General features: G+C 37.1%; 1 protein-coding gene across 2 annotated transcripts in view; it reads right to left on the minus strand.

Moving 5' to 3' along the window:
• SPTB (spectrin beta, erythrocytic) overlaps positions 1 to 26346 on the minus strand; it is a 167416-nt gene extending 141070 nt beyond the window's left edge. Inside the window, exon 1 of one of the 2 annotated variants that reach the window (XM_051977816.1) lies at positions 26157 to 26346. The gene's annotated coding sequence lies outside the window, so the exon portion shown is untranslated. Of the gene's footprint in view, positions 1 to 25408; positions 25726 to 26156 lie in introns of those variants that run through there. The other variant, XM_051977817.1, reaches the window with a different exon arrangement.
• Between the last annotated feature and the right edge of the window lie 681 nt (positions 26347 to 27027).

Here is a 27027-nt window from a genome sequence, read left to right on the forward strand (position 1 = left end):
TTTGTAAAAATACACAAACACATAATCTCATTAAATATATGTTGATATCAAGTTTTCCCCCCCAATAATGTTAATGTGATTTTTAATAATCAACCACAATTTTTCATACATAAATAGCTTATGGTGTTTGAAGAAGCTTTCTAATAGTTTTCTACTTCAAAAAAAAAAAAGAAAACATAGGTATTAGGCACTCTTGTGTCATATGAAGTGCCCACAGAAATGCTAGCTAGCTTGCACATATCGACTCCTGTGATCAAATTGAAAACAGAGAACTCCTGAGTTGTGGTAACTTGATTACAATTTATAAGGATGACTGGAATTCCCTGCTCTCAACAAGGAGAAGCCTGATCTCAATGTGACAACACAGGCCAAAAGGTTATTAGAAAACTTGTCCAACATATGTAGTTGTGGGAAACAGTGTGGTACAGAGGAAAGGACACTAGCTCTGAAATCAAAGGATCCTGTCTCTGACTCTACACTTCTGGGCTCATGGGCAAATCACTCACTTAAGTTTCCTGGGTCAGTTTCCTAATTTATAAAAGGAGAATATTAAAACTAGATTGTTTTTGAGGACCCATCTGGTTCTCTACATGCATTCTGGTTCTACAACTATGAGACTATGATTGACATAACTCCCTAATGCCTTTAGGACAGGATGTTAATTCCTCAATCAAACATTTAAAAGTGTTTTATCATTTGGTTCCTACCTCCTTTTCTGGTTTTATTTCATGTTCCTTTTGGAAACTGTTCTAATCTACTAATTACTGGTTATTCTCCAATATGTCATTCTATCTTCCACCTATGACCCTTTTCATTAGTGTCTTGAATATACTCCCTCCTCATTCTGGCTCATTAGATCCAATTCACATGCAAGTCAAGACATTACCCTACCATATGATTGTCAAGGATAATGAAGGATGAGCAAGAAAATCCTTTAACTTTTACCAAAGCATCATTAGTCTTTAACAGATCTTCCCAATTACTAGTATTTTTCCTTTTGAAATTGCTTTGTATATACTTTGTGTGTATATGTGTGTGTATGCATTCTATTATCCCTATAGAATGGAAGCATCATGAGGTCAAGAACTATTTTCTTTATATTTTTTGTATTGCCTACATAGTATTTTGTTTATAAAGCAACTAAACATTTGTTGGAGTAAATCAAAACCTTACTTTATGACTGACATTATAAATGTTTTAATAAGATTGGAAAATTAATTTCTATTTAACTATTGGAAAATTAATTTCTACTTAGCTAATTTTTTAACATGCTCAGAAACTTTGACAGCAGAGAAGCCATTCTTATTATGATCAGACTACTTAGGATTCCATTGATATATGTGCTCTAAAAATGTATTAAGAAAAATATGTTTGCTCCACTAATGAAAAAAAAATGCAACAAAACTCAGAGGTAGAGCAGAAAATCAGAGCTTGAGTAGATAAAAATATGAGAGCAGGATTCTTCCTTATCCAGAAATATTGAGCACCTATCACACATAGCACCTTTATAATCATTACTTAGCACTTGTAAAAGATGCGTGCTTATGTGTAGATGCCACTTTTGGCTGTGATTTCCTCAGTTTTCACAAGCGAAGCAGCATTAATCCTGGCCATTATTAGGCTGAAGACTAGTTCACAGAGTTTCCAAGAAATGGCACCGTGGAGGCTTCACCAGACAGCAATAAGGCAGCAAGTCTTTTAGCAAGTTCACTATTCTGACCATAGCCCCTTATGGAAAATACCTCAAGCTAAAATATTAACTACAAAAAATAACTTTAAGAAAACCCTACATTCTACACAAATAAGGAATAAGTTGTAGAATGTATCACACAGTTCTCAAACTAGAAAAATCTCGGTGTCATTGTTCCAAAGATATCCCAATTTGGGGGTTCTGCTGAAAAATTATCATTCCGAATTTAGACCAGGAAAAACTAGTGAGAATAAAAAGGGTGGAAGGTAAAGAAAGTCCTATTCAATCAAGTACCAATGCTCACCATAGATGGGAAATTCATCCTCTGGCTGTTTCACAAAGAAGATACTCCATCCCTAAGCTCTGGGCATTTACTCTGGCTATTTTCAATGTCTGAAACATTCTTCCTCTTCAATTCCAACAAATAACCTTCCTGGCCTCCTTTAAGTCCCAGCTAAAATCCTACCTTTTATATAGGAAGCCTTCCCTAATACCTCTTCATTCCAGTACCTATCTATTCTATATAGAGCTTGATCTGAATATACTGGTTTGTATGTTGTCTCCCCCACTAGATTATAAATTACTTGAGGACAATAACTGTCTTTTCCTTTTCCTTTTTTTTTTTTTTTTTTTTTTTGGTATCACCAATGTTTAGCACAGTGTTTGGCACAGGGTGGGCACTTAATAAATATCTACTGACTCCTTAGGGTCAAACATGGGATTTCAAGTAACTCTCACAAATATTTATTAAGCATTGTGTACAAAAACATTGTGCCATATATCAATAAGTATGACATGCTTATTGCAATCTAATTAGGAAGGCATAATATGTATTCATAAAAAGGTAACTAATGTCATAAGGTAGCATCTGAAAAACAAGTGATTCAAACAGGTCTTCAATCTCTAATATTCTGTTTGTTTATTGTTTTTTTTTACTTAAGTAGCAAATGAGAGCAATGTTTTAATTATTCTACATATTTCAACATTTTACAAATTCATGCTTTCATACCAGTTTGTATACAATATAATGTATACAATCCATTTCCAGTGGAAACTGTAACGCCTTGGTACGTCAGAAGACAATTTAATGAACTGTTGCTGTCAAAAGATAAAATCACTACCAGGCTGGCTCTTGGGTAAGTAGTCTCTCCAAATTTAACTCAACTGATCTTCACATAACAGTCTTTAGATAAGAATTCTTCTCAGCCTAGACTCAAAATCTTTTCTGCATGCTGACAGATCTTAGGATCAGTTATTGTAACTTTCAAGAACTTAGAATTCGTGAGACAATGAGTCCAGAAGTAGGATTTTTTTTTTTGCAAAAGTTATTAGAGATAATAGCAATTGGCCTCACCAAAGAAGCAGCCACAGACCCAAGCTGACTCCAGTTCGATTCCCACATCTGATACATTTGCCTTGGGTAAATCACTTAACCTTTCCGCTAACTCTCTAAAACTATAAATTGAAGAAAAAATGGTAGCCAAAACAGTTCTCTATATCAATAAAAGCTTAAATTTATTTCTTATTCTGATCCCTATCAGCCTAAATACTTGGAAAGAAATAAAGATGATGAAATACATACATACATACATACACACACACACATATAAAATAAGAAATACTAATTTCTCTGTTATCAAGAGTTGGGAACAATGGCCAAAACCAACCTGGATACATGAATTTTGTTCGAATCTTTCTCCTATGAGTACACTAAATGTGACATGTTTCTTTATCTCCATCCTGCTTATTTATGGTTCAGAGGAGTACAGGTTTAAAGCTATAAAGAACCTGAGAGATCATACAATCCAAACTCCTCATTTTACAAATAACGAACCCTGAAGTCTAGAGATGTTAACTGACTTGGCTAAGTTCACTCAGGCAACAAATAAGAGAAGACTCACACAAGCACACTAATTTCACATCCAGGTCTTTTTCCACTGTGTCATAAATCCTTTCTCCAACTTTTTCAGGAATCATTTTGAATCTTTAATCTCCTCTAAAATGCTAGCCACTTCTAACAGGGAATCATTTTCAGATTTAATGAGAATGCTTTCTATTCCATCATCCAAATTGCTTGTTGTTATTCAATCATATTTGACTCTTCACGACTCCATGCCAGGCTCTTTAAAACTCCACTCTCTCTCAAAGTCTGTCCAAGTTCATGCTTGTTGCTTCCATGATACTATCTATCCATCTAGTCCTCTGTGATCCCTTTTTCCTTTTGCCTCCAATCACTTTTCCCAACATCGGGGCCTTTTCCAAAGAGTCCCATCTTTATATTATGTGGACAAAATATTTAAGCTTCATCTTTGGTAGCTGACCTTCCAGAAAACAGCCTGAATCAGATCACTTAGCAATATATGAAAAATCTTTGTGTGTGTCTCTCTCTTTTCTCTTTTTCAATCAACTTTCATAGGTTAAAGTTTAGATCATGAGATCACTAAATGGAAAGTTCAGTGAACAGCATCCTTCTGACATTAGACAACAATAAATATAACAATGAAACAAAGGCCTTTACCTTAATTTGGCTATGACAGCTACTGTGGCATATACAACTACCATCCTCGGTCAGATAAAGCCCAACCACAACTCTAGAGTAGAGATATCCAATACCCAACTCACTGCCACATGTGACTCAGAGCACTCCTAAGTGTAATTGATTAAATTGTAATTGGGAAATATTTAACATAATAAACATGACATTAAACATAGATATTAGTTATTTTCTAAGTCAGCAGGCTGCAGGAATCCTTAAGTAGCTTGTGGCCCCCATTTCTATGTTACTACTGATCTAGAGCAGCAGTCACACAATGAACTCGAGTTGTTAGAGACCACAGAGGTCATCTGTTCTAACCCCTTATTTTAAAGATGGGATTTGGAGAGTTGAAGCAACTTGTTTTAGGCCACACAGCTATGCAGAGGAGCTGAAATTCAAACCCAGTTCATCTGACTTCAGACTCAAAGAGTTTTTACAACTGAGCCCATGCCCCTAACTCTGGACCTCTTCACTCCAGTTGCCTTCTTATGTTGGAAATATCTCCAATTCTGTGGCCTCTTACACTAACTGCCTAATTTCTCTCTAGAACTTCCACTTGAGGAAGCTCCAAAATCCATCCTGCTCACTTTTAACCTGCCTCAGTTCACTCTGACTTTCTGGACTTTTACTCCTCTCCCACCAATCCTACTTTTTATCTCCTTTCAATGTGTATTTTCTCTTGTTAGAATGTATGCTTCTTTAGGACAGGAATCATCTTTTGTTTTACTTGATTTATCTTCCTAGCACTTAGCATAGCTTATGGTATTTAGTGAGAATTTAACTAATACCCTCCCTAATTTAATCTGTGCCATATTAGAGGTATAAGAGATTATCTAGTTCAATTCTCTGAATTTATAGATGATTAAAATCTAAACTGAGGACTAGAGAATTGTCTTAAAGTTAACCAGCTGATAAACAAGTCAGGAGAAGACATGAATTCTCTCTCTAGAGTCCTAAAGTCCAGCAGACTGTCACCTGTACTAAATCTACCACTGTTCACCAAGAAATGGAAAAAAAAAAGAAAAAGAAAAAGGTGGTTATGTGGGTCCTCTAAACCAGCAGAGCAAACCCTAGTCATTCAGATTGTGAATTTTTTAAAATTCCCATATTATTGGAACGCTTGTTTTTTTAAATAAAATTCAGTTGCCATTTTAGCCCCTTCCTTTATCAGAAAACAAAATCCCTGAAAAGGGGACTGAAATAAAATTTCTCAGGATCCTATTCTCCCATTCCAATAGGTAAGAAAACTCCCAACTGCTAGTAAATCAAGGCTTACACACAGACTCTATATGGCCTCTCTGTATGGTTATGTCTTTCATCAGCAAACTAAAGCCCATCAAAAACTCTGTCTTTACTTTAAAAAGGAGATTGGACTTGTGGGAAAGTCCAACCTGTATAGTACATCCACAAAAAGAACATGATCCTTGACTTTTCTACTCTTCTCCCTTGGTTGTCTAAAATTAACATGATCCTAGGACAAATTATGAGGCATATTGTTCTTTACCACTCTCAGCCCCTGCTCTTTGAATCTTTTTCCTTCCTCCATAGTTTCTACTTCCTAACCCACTCAATCCAGAGCCAATCTACAAAGCAAGTTCTGTTTTGAGCATCTTGTGTTTGGGATCCCTACAGAATATCCAGGATGACATGATGCCACAAAGGGGAGATCCAAAAGACAGGTATTCTTCCCCCACGTACTGCTCTCCATTCAGTCTTCTCTTGGCAAGACTGCAAAACTGGGCCTGGCCATGGGGGGCATGCATCAGGAAAAACAGACACACTGGTAAGGCACCTGTTCAGTGTTGCACATAGACACAGAGGACAGGGACACTGAGAACAAAGCTGTGAAAACACTGGCCACAGCCCAGGCTTTGACTGGATACCTAGCAGATGGTACTAATGCATGAAGCCCAGAAGGCTTTGCATCATCTAGTACCCACCTGAAGAAACAAAGAGGAAAAGAGAAAAAGATGGGAGGGGGAGGAGCAAGCAAAGAAAATTTCAAACTCATGTAAGACATATGAATAATGCAACAGAGGGCAATATAATGTTATAGACTCCACAAAATCAGAACTTATAAAATCTAATGAAGTTGGAGGTGAATGGGTGGGTAAGGGATAATGGGAAATGACTGATTGAATTATCAGGCAACTCCTTAAAGGAAACAACTCTGAAATCATCCTAACCATTATCTTCCTTTTTGATTTTATCATTTTTGTCTATAGCAAAGTCAGGATAAATGGCATTTTATGACTTTTCAGACAAAACTCCTTCAAAAACCTGATCCAGCATAGAAGAAAGATTCCACCACAAAATGTTTCCCTTCACTTCCTTGACTCATTCAATATTTTCATCAGAATCCCCTGACCTTGTTGCCAGCAGCTAACTGGCCATTTCTCAAGGGGATTTCTTCAAGCAAGATCAATAACAAAACAAAAACCCCAGGATACTGGTAGGACTCTTGTTCTGTTAATAACTCTTGTGGCTCTGGACAAAGTCATTCTTCTCCTATCACAATATTTTTCTTCTACTATAAAGTGGTATTACCCAGCCTACCACTCAGGGACTACACATACGGATTAGCTAAGAATAACAATAGCAAACCTGGAGAACTGAAAGCCAAAATGCTCACTAATCACCTCCCCAGGCTGAATGCTCCATCCAGAGCACCACAATGATTAAAGATTCCCAGGCTTTAGAAATTGAATTAAAGAGCAAAATACACAAGAAACCTCGAAGTGTATCATATTGGCGTTTGAAATTGCCTTTACATGAAATTGATGTTCTCATAGACTGCTTACAAGACAAAACTTTTCTCTTGCTAACTAACTTCTAAGTGGCATCAGAGATTCCCCTCTATGTCCAAGAGAATTTGAGGAGGGTCTTTGAGAGACCACAAGGATCACTGCCAAAGCTGTAGTTTGAGTACTAATGTGCCATACAATGTTGGACAAACCAATTGCATCTGTGTTCAAGAAGGAATGTTTTGACCTATCCGGGGTTTTTTTCTCTTTGAGACTCAAAAATCTATATTAATTTCTCAGCTATAGCACAGTGGATGCAATGCTGGACTTGAAATCAGGAAGATCCAAATGCAGATCTAACCTCTGACACTCTTTGTTAGCTGTGTGATCCAGGGCAAGTCATTTTATGTAACAGCTAAGTAATCAGTATTCAAAGAATAATGGAGACAGACAGACAGACAGACAGAGAAAGAGAGAGGAAGAGAGAGAGAGAGAGAGAGAGAGAGAGAGAGAGAGAGAGAGACAGAGAGACAGAGAGACAGAGAGACAGAGAAAGGGAATGAGAATCTACTGAAAGACAAGTTCTAACTTTAATTTTTGACTCTGCAACTGTGTTATCTTGGGTAAATAGTCTAATCTCACCAAATCTCAGTTTTCTCTTTTTTGAGATAAGGAGCCTGTACCAAATGATCTTTTCTGAGGCTCTATTTCTATAATATTTTAAAAGTGAAGCCACATACACACATACACAAACATTACGGCACATATTATTATTGCTATTCATCCTCCATTTTAGAAGAGGATCAATATCACAGGATGATATCTTGATACATGGGTGAATTGGATTTAAGTATGGCAGTATTGCACAAAATCATCAGCTCTTCAAAGTCATCAAAGTTTAGGAGCAAGACAATCAACATCTTGTTAAGTCTCTGTGACAATAAATCATCTACAAAGAGCATTACAGCCTAATTCCCAGCACAATGACACCACAGACTTGAGAAAGAAGAATGGTTACAAGTAAAAAATTTTCAGTAAAAAACAAAACAACCATGATTTTTTTAAGAGCTAGAAGGAACCTCAAAGGTTATTCAAATCAATATGTTCTCTTTATAGATTAGGAAACTGAAGTTTAGAAGAGTTAAATGACCTTAACCAAATCATATATACAAAGCTACCTATTGGCCAAAAAAAGAAAAAAGAAAAAAAACCCAAAACAAAAAAACAAAACCAGAAAACAGATTTCCTGAAAGCTTCTTCCATGTCCTTTCTATGATACCTCATTTACTTTGAGTGCTCCTGTTTAGGAGTGAAACATCATGAAATATTAGAATAAGCTTTAGGCTGATCCCTAATGATTGGTCAAACATTGGTCAAGTTAAACTCTTCAGGCCTCAGATACTTTACAAAATCAGGGAATCAAACTAGATGATCTCTAGTCATCAGATGTGACTCTCTATAATTAGGTTTTCTGGTATGGTTAACATCTACAGGCCAAGAAATATGGATCAAGTTTTAGTTGCAATAAACTTCAAGGGGACATACAAATTGATGCATTGCAATTTTACATTATTGAATATAACAATATCATTTTCCAAAGAATTTCTTCTTTATACAAAAGTTTTTATTATAATGATATTTGTTAAACAAGATTTTGTCCAAATAAAATATTTGGTTCCTTTGTATTCTTAAGATCATCTTAGCATAGAGTAAGAACTTAATAAGTCATTATTGACTGATAACTAAATATGGATCCCACAAACAGAATGGGATAAAAAAAAAGACAAATGGCACATCTTTGTAATATTTTAAAAAATAGATGGATGGAACCAACAAAATAGGCATAATAACAGTTTCTTATTGGAAATGAATGACCATCTCACATGGCCTAAAAATTAGCTATTGTACAATCAACAAAAATGTCAAAGCAAGTTGAGGAAAAGGCTGCAGGAGGCAGTGGTAAGTCCATTTTTATTAAAAACACTCAGAGGAAAGGAGTAGGGGAATGTAGTGACATTTAATGCACTTTACAGAGGAGACTGAATGCAAAGCATTCAGATATCAGAAAGGACACCACCAACACCACCACTACCTAGTGAGATTGGAAACATGAGAAGGAATAAAATGAGATCAAAGAGAGCTCACAGGCTTAGGGGTGGGAGGACTTGTTGGGGGGAAGGGGAGAAGCAGAGCATCCAAGACAGATAAGTGATGGGAGGGAGCCGCCTGGAACGAAAGAAAAAGACTTAATAAAGGCAGAGGGAATCTCACAATAAGATACTGCATCAATTTAGAAAAGGGGTGGGGAAGATGAGAAGGAAAAAAGCCAATGCTATTTTGAGCCAAGTATGCCTCAGTATCAAAAGGTTGGTGATTGGGGCCCTGCCTAGGAGGAGGGGCTAACTTGGCCACAGCTGTGGAGTTGGACTAAGTGTCTGGTTGCTACCCCGGGCTCCCAGGAAATGTCTTTCCCTATCCAATCTGGCTGTAAGAGAGGCTCCCCAAGAGGATTTGAATAAGGAAGCCAGGCAGATTGGCTTTCCACTTCCCCAATCACTCTGATCTCAACTATATGATTGGTGCCTTTTCCCTTCCTTTCTTATCACCTCCACCTGAACAGGCCATCAACGCTAATATTAACACAGAAGAGTCCAGCAGGGACTCTAAATGAAGGCTCATTGAGTTCCCACCTTTCTTCAAAGGGGTAAGTAGTATGATATAATATTAGCAGCACCCCACACACATACAAACCACCACTACATGAAACCATTTTGTACACTACTATCATGTAAGAAAACTCCAGGAAAAAAAATCCTCACACTACCCACCAGGGCAGATCCTTGTGCTTCTGTCTTTCCCAGGAAGAAGGCTTGGGGTAAGAGGCCCTTGACTTCCTAGCAACAACTCTGTCGGTCATTAACACTGTGTGTCCAGCAGGAAATCATCCAGTGACATGAACCAACCAAAGAAAAAGCATTCACACCCAAAGAGCTCTCATGAAACAAGATCTTTCCCTTATCCTTATCAACCACAAGATTCATCTTACACCAACTCACTGAAAGTACCTCTTTGTTTCCCGGGAAGGCTTTTACCACATTCTTTCCAGGCTTCTATAGAATATCCATTTGCCCCCAAATTCTTCCCCTTCCCCAAAGGGATTCAAAGAGGTGGACCATCTTCTCCACTCTCCTCCTTGTTAAGGACAGAAGACTTAATAGTGTGTAAAATGCCTTTAGAGAAAAATGAAGAATAGAAGAATTACCGAATTTTTCAGCCAAAAAGACAGAACCTGTTCCAGCTTTCCCATGGCTTCAGAGATGGTGCTGACTCAAATGTCTGCCACTAACAGATTGTCACAGCTAACTTTCCCCATGAAAGTTCTTCCCCAGCCTCCATACCATTTGTTTTATCTACTTGGAAGTCCACTGATTCAATATTGTATGTGTGATGTATCAGCCAGGTCCAAGCCCACCAACATTTGAAAGTTACAACTTAGACTATATTTTAATGAGTTACTGAAACCACTAACCACCCCGCTTATGTTCTGGCTTTCACAGAAATAATTTTTTCCTCCACCACCAATTCAAAAGAGTATAATTAGTGAGCCAAAAACAAATGGATATCAGAATTCTCGTTCCCACTGAACAGTGTGACCTTGACAAAAATCATTCTTTCAATGACTCTGTAAATCATATATAGGAACGTCTACTACTAACCACTCTATTGGAAAGGTTTCAGAAGAGACCAGATGATGTCTGCAAAGTACCATCATCACACTGTATTTATGGAATACTTATCTTCAGGAAGGTTAAATGCTTTAAGAAGTTTCACATTTAAAATAAAAACTATTTTTATCTTAGCTTATTTTCTAAGGAGGAATTTTTCAGTCTAGTATTCCCTCTATAAAAATGTCACTAGCTGAAGGTCAGTTAGTGACTAAGAATTAGACTGCAACTTTCTCATTGTCTCCATCTTCTATAAGAAGACAATTCACTTGGCTAGTGGAAAGAAAATTGGCCTTGATCTCAGGACACCTGGGTTCATATTCCAGATTTGACATTCACTAATTGTGTGAACCTGAGCAAGTCACTTACTGTATGAGCCTCAAATTCTTCATTTGTATTTGGATTGGATAAAATGGTTTCTAAGGTTCCTTCAAACTCTAAATTTATGATTTTTAGAGTTTACAATTCATCTTCTACTTCTTTTTTTGTGGGCTACACAGGTTTCATAAAAAAAAAAAACAGATGGTTACTGAGAGAAAAACTAAAGCAAGAATCAAATTAATCCTGGGTCATATACCAAAGCCCAAAACAATACATAGTTATAAACTAGAGCAGTACACATACTTCATTAGGATATATGTATTGAGTCCTTGAGAATAACTCTGCAAAACAAAGATTATCCTTGTCCTTTTCTTTCCCCATTTGGTTCAAGAATTCCTTGAAGATAATTTTCTCTAATTTTTTTCTGAGTAACTTTAAAAAACACGTAAATGTTTTCTGGCACAGGAACAATATGAGCAGTTAAATAGTCTAATACAGAGGAGACAGGAGTAAGTTACCATCGCCTACTACAAATTATATTCACAAATAAGTTCAAATGACTTTATCCAGCTTCTGAAAAGCAAACTATTTAGCTTAGCCTGAGATGAAATTCTCTCTAATTCACTTCAAACTAATAGTGTATTCCTAGATGTCACTAGCAGTAAATAGAGGTACTCCCTATCCTAATACTACAGCTTATTTCTTCACACTCTGTTTATTTAAGAGATTTTTAAAATACAAAGCATTGAAAGGGTTCACAATAATCAACTAACTTGTGAAGAGAGAGGATGCCATAGGAAAAAGAACAGTGGCTTTTTTAAGAAAAGGATCTGAGTTCAAATTCTCACTCTGCCATTTTTACCTGGCAGCCATTCCATTCTAAAAGTTTTACGTTATTACTGATATTAGGATATACACAGACATACACTATTTTCATTAGCTGAGGCCATATCTATGTAATGTTGCTTTTTGATGATTTCCTTATCACTCAGGGTTCTGATAATTGGATCCCTTTCCCTTGTTCAATAAGCCGCATTATTTCCCTGATGCTGAGATTCATTTCACAGGGTTAACTTTGTCCCTCATCTTCAGGCTTCTTTCAAGTCTTAGCTAAACTCCTACTTGGTTGAAGCTTTTCCCAGTTATTATCAATGCTAATGCCTTCCTTCTGAGATTAGCGTCAATCTTGTTGTTCAGTCACTCTTCATGGAATGGTTTGCCATTTTCTTCTCCATCTTTACATATGAGAAAACTGAAACAAGTTAAATGCCTTGTCCAAAGTCATACAGCTATCTAAGTGTCTAAGGCCAGATTGGAACTCAGTTAGAGGAGTGTCTTCTTGACTCCAGACTTGTTGCTCTATCCACTGCACCACCTAGTTGTTCCTTTTACCTGTAAATATTATGCACATACCTGATTATTTGCTTATGGTCTCCCCTGCTCCTTGAGGGCAGGAACCATTTTAACCTTTCTTTATATCCCCAGAATTTAGCACGGTGCCTGGCACAACTTAAACCCTTAAAAAACACTTATTTACTGACTGACCTTATCTTCTTCCCTTCTTTATCCCTCTGAATACTTTCCCAAGGGCCTTTGAGATCTCTTTCAAAGCCAAGAGCAGTATCCCAAACTCCTACACATATCTAAAGAGGCCTAACAGCCCCATTCTGGAAGCTAAACAAGAGCTTCTGTCAATCACTAGGCAGAGAAAAGGGGTAAGAGAGAGGAGAGAGGTTGGATTGCAGTGGGAGTGTGTGCATGAGAGAGAGTTTTGTTGAAGAAACAAAAAATACTGAAAGGCCTTAGCAAGCAGTATCATTGGTGAAACTGACTTTTTATAAGGGTGAAATAGAGAACAAGGGCATGAAGAAATAAACTAATGCTTCCTTTGACCATTTATGAAGTGTTTTCATCTCAAAACATGTTAAGGAAAATATAATTGATATATGTTTTGGGGAAAAACTGTACTTGGGGATTTTGTGAATTTTCTTTCTCTGAACCCTGAACCTCTGAACAAACATTCATTGGAAAATCAGGTAGGAGAATCTGTCTGGGTGTACATAACTAATTATTTTAGAGTATAATTTTCAGTTCAATGTTCACTATTTTTTAAATTCTAAAACATGAAAACAATCATCAAATATTGAAAAAAAAAAGAGTTTAGTCTTATAAAAACCCAGAGGTTGTTTTTAAAAAAAAAAAAATGTAAATTTCAGTATAGAGTCTCCTAACTTCCTATGCATGTTTTAAAAAAATCTTCTACAAGAAAAGTAGTTTAGTAATATTCTTAGTCCTGTATATCTTGGAAGTTTCAGCTAAAATACTAGGTAGTATTAATCATCATTATTTAAATCATCTTTAAAAATTTTATCCGAAGTAGGCTCCAGAACTCTTTAACGGCTAATCTCACTGTCTGGCACAAAGAATATAAGGTATACTATAAATAGGCACAAGGTATAATAAATGGGGACATACTGATTGCTATTCTGATAAAAATAAAAATAAAGTTTAAAAGCCATTTTTAAAAAAAGCAAGTTACATGATCCATACTTTTATCCTAACAAAACTAGATTTTGTACTTTTAACAAACAAACAATAATTTATTAAGTACTTAGTATGTGCCAGGTATTGTGTTAAGTGCTGGGAATATAAAGTCAGTCAACATTTATTAAGTGCCTAGTAGGTTGAAAGTACTACTCTGAGCAGTAGGGTTACCAAAAAAAAAAAAGAAAGAAAAAAACAATTCCTGTCTTTAAGCCTCATAATCTAATGAAGGGGACAACATATAAACAAACTGTGTATAAGGATAAAATTGGAGATAATTAACAGGAGGAAGATACTAGCATTAAGGGGAAATCAGAAAAAGATTCTTATACTTTTAACTAGGACTTGAAAGAAGGCAAGATACAGGCAGAAGGTGGCAAGAAAGAATTACAAGGATGGAGGACCTAGGGAGAATGCATAGTCAGGATAGGAAAGAATTATGTGAGGAACAGAAAGGAGACCAGTATTTCTGTTTCAGTGTTTCCCAGTTATAGGAATGACTAAAGTAGTGGTTCTCAAACTTTTGTTCTCAATATCTTCATGTTGTTAAAAAACTATCGAGGATCTGTTCAAAGAATTTTTGTTCACACAGGTTATATTTATAGCTATTTACTATACTAAAAATAAAAAATAATTTTGAATTTGTAGACCCTATGAACGGGTTTCAGAGACCCCAACAATTCTTTGGACTACACTTTGAGGACCACTGGACTAAAGTATAAGAAGACTGGAAAAGTAGGGGTGGTCTTTTGAAGGATTTTGAATGCCAAAAAGAGAAGATTTCCTATTTGATCCTGGAAGTGAGCATAGAGACTTAAAGCAGAGAGACAAACCAAAAGGCTATAGAAACAGTCCAGAGATGAAGTGATAAGGACCTCCATCAGGCTAGGAACAGAAGCGGAAGAGAGAGGAGGATATATATAAGATATATAAGATACAAGATATGAAGCTAAAATTGACAAGAGTTGGCAACAATTAGTTGGGATGGAGTGATGGGGATGAGAAAGAAAATGAGAAGTAGAGGATAGACAGCAACTGGTAACTTAGGAGGAGGGGAGGGTTTAAGTGGGGGAAAAAATTTAAGTTCAGTTTTAAGGATCCTAAGTTTAAGATGATTATATGGCATACAAGTCAAGATGTTCATTTGGAGATGCAAGACTAGAAGTTTAGGGCTGGATAAATAGATTTGAGAATCATCACAGAATGAAATCCACCGGAGCAAATTGTATCAAGTTGATTTGCTTGTGGTCTCCTCCATTCCTTGAAGTCAGGGACCATTTTTACCCTTCTTTATATTCCCAGAACTTAGTACAGTAGTCTAGCGCAACTTAAACCTTTAATAAATGCTATTTACTGATTGACTTTATCTTCTTTCCTTCCTGAAACATATTCCTGAATCAATCAACAGATGTGCTTTGCCTTATATGACACAAAAAGAAGTGATATAAAAATATTACAACTCCTGTCTTCAAGAAGCTTAAAAGTTATTTCAGAAGACCAGATATACACATTAAAAAGTTAAATATTTTGACAGTGTCAGACCTGTGACATTTTCATTGGTATAAAGAACTTTTGGTATGAAACACCCTCCAATGAAGTGTAGTAACTAATCTATAATTTAGATCTTAATGATTTGCCTAATGTAACAATGAATTAAGTTACATGTCCAAAATCACAGAGATAGTATGTGTCAAAAGCAGAATTTGAAACTAGGTTTTCTTAGCATGTAGTAAGAGGTTTCCATTTTTTTTTTTACTATGCTTCTAATTACTATACTTCTAAATTGAAATTCTTAAGTTATGAATCACATAATATATATGATATATGGGAGATGAAAGGAGATAAGAGGAGATGTGATCAATGATAGGTTATAATGTACTATGATATTACAAATTACTTATGATAAGTAAGAAGCAGTGACAAAAAGTGCTCTAAGGGCTTCAGAAGATGGAAGATGCCTATGAGCTAAAACAGGCAGAAAAAGCTTCATGAAAGCGTGCATAGAGTGTGTTTTAGGCAAAACCCCCACAAAACTCTACATACCAATGGTATTGGAATAGAATAGAATATGACTAAAACTTAGCAGACAATTATTGAATTAGTAGAAAAATATAATGACATATTTTTAAAACAACCTAAGCTGTTGAAATTTCAAACCTATGAAATATATACAAGTATCTTATATGCATATGAATATATATTTTCATAGATTCATAAATATATGTATAAATATATAGACAAAAACCATGAAAGAATGTAAAGACAGCAGCAGATTAAAATCATTTCTAAGATATTTTTGCCAAATCTAAATCTCAACCATGCAGCATCTTAATCTGATTTTCTGACATAGATATTGAGAAAATGAATTTAAAAGTTACTGTGACAATTTCCTTCTATTCTAAATCACAAGTATTTCATTTAGGTAATAATAATATTGGCATTTCTGAGAGTTTTTCATAGATTTACTAAGATAATGGTAATTACTTTTCTAATACTGCTAATGCTGTTCTATATATACAAAATTTGATGAAAAAACATTCTCCAAATATCCTCTATTTCTAAAAAGCAACATGATTTAAAAAAACAAAACAACCTATCAGGGAGTCAGGAAGATGGGTTCAAATTCTGCTTCTGAGATATAACCAGCTGGGTACACTGTCCATGTAACCTTTCAGAGCTCCCATTCACACAAAAGTTTCACCGGAGGAGGAAGTTTCCATAACAGAAGTTCCAATGATGAAATCACAGGTCCAGAACAGGGCCTCTACTTTATAATGTTGAACAGCAATTTCTGAACAAAGATTTTATTGATGTAAGTACTAGACAGACTTCTTCAAAACACGAAAAGAATCACTTATCTATCCCTTCTATTCCACATCCTCCCCACCAAAAAAAAAGTACTTGTGACATTTCCTTTCACTTCCTTGACTATTTAGAATTTGATGAGGTAAAACAATCTGCATTCTCAAGATCTGAAATCACCACAAGAGTTTGATAGATCAAAAAGATAAGCATATACAATAATGATCCAAATTTTATTCTTTTTCAATGACTACCACCTTTCCAATTAAATACTAACTACTGAACCATGTATAATACTTCTTTTCTTAGGAGTTGTCCAGTCATCTAACATCCAAACTCAATCTTACTTTATTTTATGACATCTGATAGGGATGTCATGTGGTAATAAGGCAAAAGACTTTAAAGTTTAAAAAAAAGCAGGAGAAATCTTATTTTTCCCTTCTGTAACTTAGAGATAATGTAAAAAAAAATTTAAGTAGCAACTTCAAACTAAAACACAGCTTCAACTGAACATCTAATGTTTTGTATCAAAACAAGCATATGTCATGAATCACCCACAATAGAACAATCCCTTTTTAGTGTATTTAAGTACAAGTCTACATAAATTATTCTACTCCATGTCAATTCCTCAGCAAAAATTTCAATTTTTAATAAAAATCCAAAGATTCCCTAATAGAAATCAAGAATCCAGACACTTACTATCAATGAACAAATTACTCAGCTTGAATTGGGTGATCCTAGGGAAGGAGTCAGTAAACAGTACTCCTAAAGATATGTATGAACTTATATTCAACAAAACAAAACTCTGAGGATAGACATTGTACTTTGCTTTTGTCTTTGTGTCCACAAAACCTAGTAAAGTATGTTGCAAATGCTTAATATTGATTTAATTAAATTGCATGTAACATTATGGCCCTATCTGTGGCCTCCAATATGAACAGACCTGACAATACAAATACATGGTAATGTCACTCATGCATACATTTGGGGTTATTTTGAGTTTGGGAGTTAAGTTAAAGAGAAATCTCTGAACTATACCCACTCAAATGAAACCAGCTAAACTCCACTTAAATGTATCACCAAAAAGGGAAACCACCACAATTTCAATCTTTCTGAGGACCCATAATAAAAAATTACATCAGTAAGTTTGTAAAGGGGCAAAACAATAAAACTTCATTAAATGGATAACTTTATACTTATGTACCAGACAGGCAGCTAATCTTAGGCAAGTATTTTCTCCTATCTGGAAGATGGTAATGATCATTCCTTAAATATCTTAAGGAACAGAGAAAAGTTGAGCATAGAGGCAGAATATCTGATCAGCTTTTCCATTCTACCTTTGAGAGATCCTTTTAGTCTGGCTTATTTTATTTAAATGGCTGTGAATTTTCAAATCAGATATACTATATCCAAATTTAAGTATAAAAACATATTTTAAAGACAACTGCAGATATTTTCACTTTATTCACATTTTGGATGATCCAAGTCTCTGTTCCTCTTCATTAATGGAGGAAGCCTAGAATTAAGAATAATTGAAAGGAACTTCTCTTCAGAAGCCAAGGAAAGACTTTATTATTTTTGAAGTATACTAGATAATATGACTGCAGTTAATAGCATCCAAACTGCGCCTTCCTCCCCCCCCCCCCAGGACTTTTGCTACTTTAAAAAAAAATGTTATACAGAAAGGATTTGTTTGATTGCCAACTACCCAGAAAATGATAACTCAGAACTGGACTACATGAAGCCAAAAAAGCCCATATTATGGTCAGAAAAAAAGAAGTGAAATTTTATACCCTCTAAAATAAATAAGGAAATGCACTTTTTCCTTTCAGCAGACAGCTGAGGTATTATAGACTTAAAATGTTGCACATACTGTCAGACACGATTGGTTCCTAGTTGGTTTTGTTAAACTGTTTTTCTGCTACAAAAAAGACTCATGAAAGGGGAGGTAAATGACCAGAAATGAATGAAAGTATTTTTTAAAAGAGAAAAAAAAGAAGAGGGGAGAAAGGAGAGAAAGAAGCAGAAAGTGAAAAAAAAGAATAAGAAAATAAAAAGGGCATGGTGGTGAAGGAAAAAGGAATTGATGGAGAAGAAAAAGTTGTGACAGAAGAAAAAGAAGCATTGATGGGGAAGGAAAGAGAGAGTTATAGGGGAAGAGAGAAGAACGGATGGGGAGGGGGGAAAAGAGGCAGAAGGAAGAAAGAGCAACCATGTCAAGAATGTGCACTGATCATTTATATTTGCAGCCAAGAGAACCAGGAAGAGGAATGTAAGAAGATGATATCAGAATGTCATAAGTGGACAAGATAGGTCTGCAAGGGAACATTCCTATACACATTGAGTTTTAAAATAGTTTATGAGTTGTAAGACTAGGAATTCCCTGGTGAATGGTATGTAGCTGAGACTGGCTGACATTAGAAAATAAATTAGGTATTCTGTGTTATGGAATATTATTGTTCTGTAAGAAATGACCAGCAGGGAAAATTGGAAATTAGTATAGCAGAAACTAGGCATTGACCCACACTTAACACCATACACCAAGATAAGGTCAAAATGATTCATGACCTAGGCATAAAGAATGGGATTATAAATAAATTAGAAGAACATAGGATAGTTTACCTCTCAGACCTGTGGAAGAGGAAGGAATTTATGACGAAAGAAGAACTAGAGATCATTATTGATCACAAAATGAAAAATTTTGGTTATATTAAATTGAAGTTTTTGTGCAAACAAAACTAATGCAGACAAGATTAGAAGGGAAGCAATAAACTGGGAAAACATTTTTACAGTCAAAGGTTCTGATAAAGACTTCATTTCCAAAATATATAGAAAATTGACTCTAATTAATAGGAAATCAAGCCATTCTCCAATTGATAAATGGTCAAAGGATATGAACAGACAATTCTCAGATGAAGAAATTGAAACTATTTCTAGCCATATGAAAAGATGCTCCAAGTCATTATTAATCAGAGAAATGCAAATTAAAACAACTCTGAGTTACCACTACACACCTGTCAGATTGGCTAGAATGACAGGGAAAGATAATGCGGAATGTTGGAGGGGATGTGGGAAAACAGGGACATTGATACATTGTTGGTGGAATTGTAAATACATCCAGCAATTCTGGAGAACACTTTGGAACTGTGCTCAAAAAGTTATCAAACTGTGTATACCCTTTGATGCAGCATGTTACTACTAGGCTTATATCCCAAAGAGATCTTAAAGAAGGGAAAGGGACCTATATGTGCAAGAATGTTTGTGGCAGCCCTCTTTGTGGTGGCCAGAAACTGAAAACTGAGTGGATGCCCATCAATTGGAGAATGGCTGAATAAATTGTGGTATATGAATGTTATGGATTATTATTGTTCTGCAAGAAAGGATTTCTTGCAAGAGGAGGATTTCAGAAAGGCCTGGAGAGACTTACATGAACTGATGCTGAGTGAAATGAGCAGGACCAGGCGATCATTATATACTTCAACAACAATATGATATGATGATCAATTCTGATGGACGTGGCCCTCTTCAACAATGAGATGAACCGAATCAGTTCCAATAAAGCAGTAATGAGTTGAACCAGCTATACCCAGTGAAAGAACTCTGGGAAATGAGTATGAACCACTACATAGAATTCCCAATCCCTCTATTTTTGTCTACTTGCATTTTTGATTTCCGTCACAGGTTAATTGCACACTATTTCAAAGTCTGATTCATTTTGTACAGCAAAATAATTATATGGACACGCATATATATATATATATTGAATTTAACATATACTTTAACATATTTAATACGTATTGGTCAACCTACAGAAATGACCAGCAGGATGAATACAGAGAGTCTTGGAAAGACTTACATGAACTGATGCTGAGTGAAATGAGCAGTACCAGGAGATCATTATACACTTCAACAACAATACTGTATGAGGATGTATTTTGATGGAAGTGAATATCTTTGACAAAGAGAAGATCTAATTCAGTTCCAATTAATCAATGATGGACAGAACCAGATATACCCAGAGAAGGAACATTGGGAAATGAATGTGGACTACTGGCATTTTTGTTTTTCTTCCTAGATTATTTTTACCTTCTGAATCCAATTCTTCTTGTGCAGTAAGAGGACTATATGGATCTGAACACATATACTGTATCTAGGATATACTTTAACATATTTAACATGTATAACACTGCCTGCCATCTGGGGGAGGGGGTGGAGGGAAGGAAGGGAAAAGTCGGAACAGAAGTGAGTGCAAGGGATAATGTAAAAATTATCCATGCATATGTTCTATCAATAAAAAGCTATAATAAAAAAAGAAAGAAAAAATTAGGTATTCTGTCTATATTCTGAGAAATAAGAACAGTAAAAGGGAGAAACATAACAGAATATTTTGTAAATGTCTACAAAACAATAATCACTAAATACTTACTTGAGCCAGTTCATTCATTCAACATTTAAGTCCCTATTAAGTGCAAAGCACTATGCTAGATATAAGGAACTATACAGTTTCAGTAAGACATAACATCCCTATGGAACATACAGTCTAGGAAAGGGATAAAATACAAACACATATAACTATAATGAAATTATTATATGATAAGTATCTTAGGAAGGTACAAAATAATGTCACGAGAGATCCAGATGAGAGTATCATTAACTAGATGAGTTTAAGGGATCTTCCTGAAAAGTAGTATTTCAGTTGAGATCTAAAAAAAAGTAGGAATTCAATAGAAAAAAATGGGGTCAAAGGACATTTTAGTCACATGAAACAGCATGAACAAAGGCATGGAGATTGCAGAGTGTAAAGTATATTCAGACTGGGAAAGCAGAGTGTTCATCTCTGTTTGGCTGGAGCTTACAATGTACAGAAAAGATTAAACAAATTGGAAATTGTGGAGGGCCAATCAGAGGAAAATGAATTTTATATACCAAACAATAAGGATTCATAAAAAATTTTTATCAGAAAAGTGACTTGGTCAGATCTATGCATAAGAATGATCAATCTGACAGCCACATAGTAAATAAATCATTAAGCATCACACAGTAGATGCTTAATGAATGTTTATTGAATTAAGTTCCTCCCTCTGTAAAATGATTGAATTAGGTGATCTCTAAGGTGCCTTCCATCATTAGAGCTAAAATCCTATCTTTGAAGTAGGAAAAAATGGAATAAGCTGCAATAATTCAGTTGGATAGAAATGAAAACTTATAAGCAGGTATAGTAATGGTAATAGAAAGGCTAGAATGTAAGTAAGAGAGCTACTTTCATGACAGATCACACATGCTTGGTAACTGATTGTCTGAAAAGTGAGAAAGAAAATTTTGACTATGAGAGACCGGGTAAATGGTGATAACATCCCATAGAGATAGTGTGGTTAGAAGGAAGTAGAGATTTAGGGGTAAAGATAAATAAGCTCAGTTTAGGACAAGCTTAGTTTTAGGTGCTGATGAGATAGCCATACAGAGATAAGATATCTTGCAGACAGCAGGAGGTGGGGGTCTGGAGTTCAGAAGAGAGGTTCATAATTATATACATAAATAGATTTGAGAGTCAACACCATAGAGTTAGTAGCTGAAATTTTGGGGGTGAATTAGCTTACCATGGGAGTATAAAGAGAGATGAGACTAGGACAGAAGACAGGTCCCTAAGGAACATACACATTAAGATACCAGAAAGATCATAAGGAATCAACAAAAAGGAAAAGAGAGCAGAGGACAAAAATCAAGAGAATGTGGTCATCTGTAAGGATAAAGAAGAAGAGAGTTTCTAGTAGGAAAGGGCGGGGGGAACCCTACATAAAGTCAAAACCGCAAAATGGTAAAGGAGGGTGATAATGAGAAAAGGTTCAATGGAGGGAAAAGCACCACAGATTTGTTTGATTGCCTGGGAACCAAAAGATCTGAATCCAAAATTTAGCTCTTCTTATTTATCAGTGTAACCCTGACAGATAACAACCCCTAGGATCTAAATTTCCTCATTTTCTTTAAATGAGAATAGTTGAACTATATGATCTTTATGGTCCTTTATCAAATCAGAATTTCATGATTCTATAATTTAGCAATTAGGAAGTCACTGATGAATTTTTTTCAATGAGTGACAGAGGCAGAAGCCAGTTTGTAAGAGGCTGGAAAAGGAATGATGATAAAGAAATGAAGAAACCTATGAGAGAGAACTTTTTCAATTAGGTTTAGTAGTGAAGAGAGATGGGAATTGATATACTGGAAAGATTAATGGAAAAATATTTTAATATTTGGTGATGGATTAGGGCTAAATAGATAACAAGATGGAAAGAGATTCAAGAACACAGGTGGAAGAATTATTCTAAATAAGTTTATATATTTTGTTCATACAGGGAAGGAGCAAAAATGTGTGAAGATTCTAAAAAGCTTTGAGCAACAAAGAAAGGTTTACTATTCTGATGAAAGACCTTTCCAATTGCCTCCCTTCCCTTGACTCTTGCATTTCCAAATGGAGAATGCCTCATTTCTGTACTGTGACAGCTGTCTCATATGGCCAGGAGGTTTTAGGTTCCAATTCTGACACCTAAAACTAATGTCCCTTAATTTTCCTGCCTCAATTTCTCTATCTTTTTAAGCACTAGAGGGCATATTCAGCTTCTTCCAAATAATGGAAAAGTCAGGAAAGTGTTTTGAGACAAAATACAATTTTCTGGTTATTTTCAGTGTTATCACTGATGTTTTCTCTGCCCTATGTACATGAATCTCACTGTCTTCCCTAATAGATGCAAATTTCCCACAAGATTATTCTTACTCCTGGTGCTTTCAAATTTTTTGTAAACTATGGACCATAAATTTGAGGCTACAGGATAACATTAGTAGCTATGGAAAAAATATACCTTCTGTCATTTCTAGCCTCTCTGAATTTTGGGCTTAGGCCACAATAAGTACCCAAATATGGGTATGATTGGGGAAGGAGTGAGCAGAGCTCCCTGTAGAACATACATACACAAAACACAACCGTTTCAAAAGTAGTTTGGTGATTAGGTTAAGAAAGATGTCCCAAAGATCTGATATCTTTCTCAATTTTGCCCACTACTCTTTCACAAACACACACTAAGCTATGCCTCATCTGATTTGGAAAATGTCAAGAGAATATGTATCCACTAATTATAACCATGTCAAAATGTACAGAAATTATCAAAAACTGGAAGGAAATTTAGAAAGATATTAAGTTCAGAGTTGAATGATTACTATATGCTCCTCCTCCTCCTCTGTTAAATTGATTAAGTTCCTATTTTTAAAAGATTCATGGTGTTCATTACGGCAAAAGAACTATACAATAGAAGATGTGCCCTCTCTCTTCTTACCAGAAAGAAAAGAAACCTCAGTATTTTAGCCTGGCAAAGTTTCAGGAAGCAATCATAGAGGCAGGAAAAATATGGGCTAGAATTATATTGCAGCCATGAATAGTTAGAATCATAGTCACACAAATTATCAACTAAAAGCTGTCCTAATTTCAAAAAAATTTATTTTAAGGTCTCTAAAGAAAAATCTGCCTGAGACTTTGGGCTAGATGACCTCTAGGCTCCTGTTCAACCCTAAAAAAAGACAACTAAACACAAAAGTCTATGCATTTTCCATAGCGTTCCCTATGTCCTATTCCTTTGTTCAAGTGCATCATCAAAACTAGCTATTTCCAGGCCTCCCCAGAAAACAAATCTGTTTTAACTGTTATCTACAACAATATAGGTGTGTCCTCAAAGCACCAACCTTCTCTTTTAATTGACTGAAACTTAAAATCTTTTAGAAAGTTATCAGTCTTTTCCTTAGCCAGTGATTTTCAGCCTCTCTACTGACCAAGATACAAAATTTGAAGCAGGGGCCTCGAAATTTAAGATTCTGAAGGATCCATCCTATAATCAAACTTCCAATCACCGGAATCACGTGCATGAAACTATAAATATTATCTCAACCATTGCACTTCACCTACAACTTAAGTAAACTGGCCAGCTTCATCTTTGCTGAAATCATCATGGTATTAAAGAATTTAGATCTGGAAGGAGCCTTAGAATTTGTCTGGTCCACTATCCCTCCCCGCCAATTTTACATGTGAGAAAACTGAAGTCCAAAAAAGAGAAATTATGAGTCCAAGGTCACAAAGAGCAGGGGTCACAAAAGTAGTGCCGGGATCAGGAATCTAAGTCCATGTGCGCTTGATTCCTGTTTTTGGCGCTGATCCCATTGTCTCTGTAAGAACCTCTCCCTTCCTACTCCTAGGAAATAGTGGTTTTTGAAGTGAAAGTTTGTTGACTAAAGTAAAGCAGAAAATAGCACAGACCTGGGAGACAGAACACTTAGGTTCAAGTTACCCCTTAATTACGTGAGATCTAACCTCCCAGCGTTCCAATTTCCTCATATGTAAAAATGAGAATGATTATACTTATCTCAAAAGTTATGATGATAAATATATACAGGGCATGTAAAATATCAAAAAGAATATAAAAATGCACGGTAATATTGCTATTATCGAAACAATGGAGAACCCCTGAATACGTCTAAGAACTATCTCTGAAGCCCAGACGTGTCTGGAGCAGAATTAAGAACCACACCTGAGAAATCTCGATTTGTAGTCAGTTACTAAGCTTTTGTCAGTTAGGTGCCACCCAGGGCACATTCCTTAGAAAGCAAAGAATAAACTCTGGCTCTCGAAAGGAACTGCCACAGCTCTGGGCTGACAGCCTCCCTATCTCCCCACTTAAGCTTTAATGAGTGTTCTCAGTATGCAAATATTGGCGCCCCCTTTTCCCCACATGCCGCCCAAATCATCTGTAACATTTAAAATTTAAATGTTCAGAAACTGTGACTCCTTTTCTTTTGGCTCCAGCAACAGTTAAGTGCATTATTATTAACTCCCAGCACTTCTAATTGTTCACTCCAAACAGAGGCTTCGTTATTAATAGGCTATAAATCAAGGCCCTACCTGAAACTCGTTGTCACGGAAACTGTAACTTTAACCCTCCTCCACTCAGTGCAGCCCTACCCTCCCACCCACCCACCCGAGATCCTGGGAGCTCTGTACAATGCATACCTAAGTTCTCGTTATTTCTCCGACTTTCTGTTATTTGTCTGGGTCAAGTCCTGGTCAGGGAGATGCAAATCCCAAACATCTCAGAAGACGTGCGTATTCTTTTAGGAAGAGTCGGGAGTTGGAGTAGGTGCAGAAAGGCCAGGGAGAACCAGTTGGCCGGGAACCTTTTCTGTCTCCCGCCGCAGCTAGCCATGCACAAAGTATGGTGCCCCCCAGGGCCTGTCACCCTATTACACTGTTTTCCCTTTACAGGGCGTCCTACGGTCCGAAAAGCGGGAATGCTAAGTTACACAGAAGCGGAGCTAATTAGCCCCAAGAGGGTGAAAGTGGGGCGTGGGGAAGCAAGGGAAGGATGACAGAATAGATAGTGGGGGCAGCTCGGAGGTCGGGAGTACGCAAAACAAAACCCCGCCCCGGCCCTGGAGGCTGGACCCGCACCCGTACTGTGTCTTCCCTACCCCACCCGCACAGTGCTGTTAAGACTCCGGAATCCGAGACTCCAAAGTGCCTAGCTTTACGGGGAACCAGAAGCCCGTACCTCTCCCTGCACCCCCGGCTACTCGATTCAGCCGTTGCCCCTGCTGCCCATTAAGCCCCAAGCTCTGTCTCCCCCCACCCCACTCTTCCTTTCAGATGCCCCGCGTTCCAGTCACGCGCCCCCTCTGGCCCACAGCCCTGTGCGCCCCTTCCCCACGCAATGGACCCCCTCCTCCCAGGCTCCTAATTCGTCCCTCCCAGTACTCCTCACCTGCACTTGGGCTGAAACTGCAGCCACCTAAAGCCCAGAGCAATAGTGGGGCAACTGGGGCGCAGAGGGAGGAGGGCAGCGCGGGGCTCCTGGCACAGCGGCCGCCGGGCGCCTGGTGCTGCCGAGCCACGGACCCGCCCAGAGATATAAATAACATTATCTGAGGAGGGACATTCCTGCCGGGGGACATCGCTGCTGCCGGGACCAGATAGTCCCGCGGCGGGGGCGGAGGAGGCGGGGCCACAGGCTCCCGCAGCGCCTAGGCCCGGCCCCAGCCTACCCCCACCCACATCTCCATACCCGCCAATCATTCTCTTGGGGCCCCTGGGAGCACCTGCCAGGCCATAGTTTGGCCTCCCTCCTCCCACTTTCCCTCCGTGATCTTAGGCCCTCCTTTTAGGCTACCGACCCTTCCTTGCCTCTGGTCTCCAGTACTGCTTTTGGGTTGGGAGCAGGCAAAGCCTGGGAAAACCACAGTGCTAGCATCCTTTCCACACATCCACCAACTGCGCGCCAGCCGTTCCCAAGGAGAGCCCCCTGCGGCGAGGAAAGATTGAGTTCCCTTGTTTGGGGCCTAATTCTTTCAAACGTAACTACGAGCTGTACCTAGGCAGGGATACTTCGGTAACCTTTCCTTTCTTCACACGTAGTCCAATTGAGGGGGGAAAGGTGACTTCTCTGCTCCCTAAAACTATACACCTGCTCCCTGACAGTTCTCATGCCAGCACGGTTGCTGAGTAGGATACACTGGGATTGGCCTCTTCTGGGGTTTGTTATTTTTTGTCTTCCAAACCGCAAGAGCTGATTTCTCTGGAGAAATAAAATCATGGTGTTAAGAAGGCACCTGCCGGCATAGACCCAGACACAATCA

This window comes from Antechinus flavipes, chromosome 2, assembly GCF_016432865.1.
Source record: "Antechinus flavipes isolate AdamAnt ecotype Samford, QLD, Australia chromosome 2, AdamAnt_v2, whole genome shotgun sequence".
NCBI lineage: Eukaryota > Metazoa > Chordata > Mammalia > Dasyuromorphia > Dasyuridae > Antechinus > Antechinus flavipes.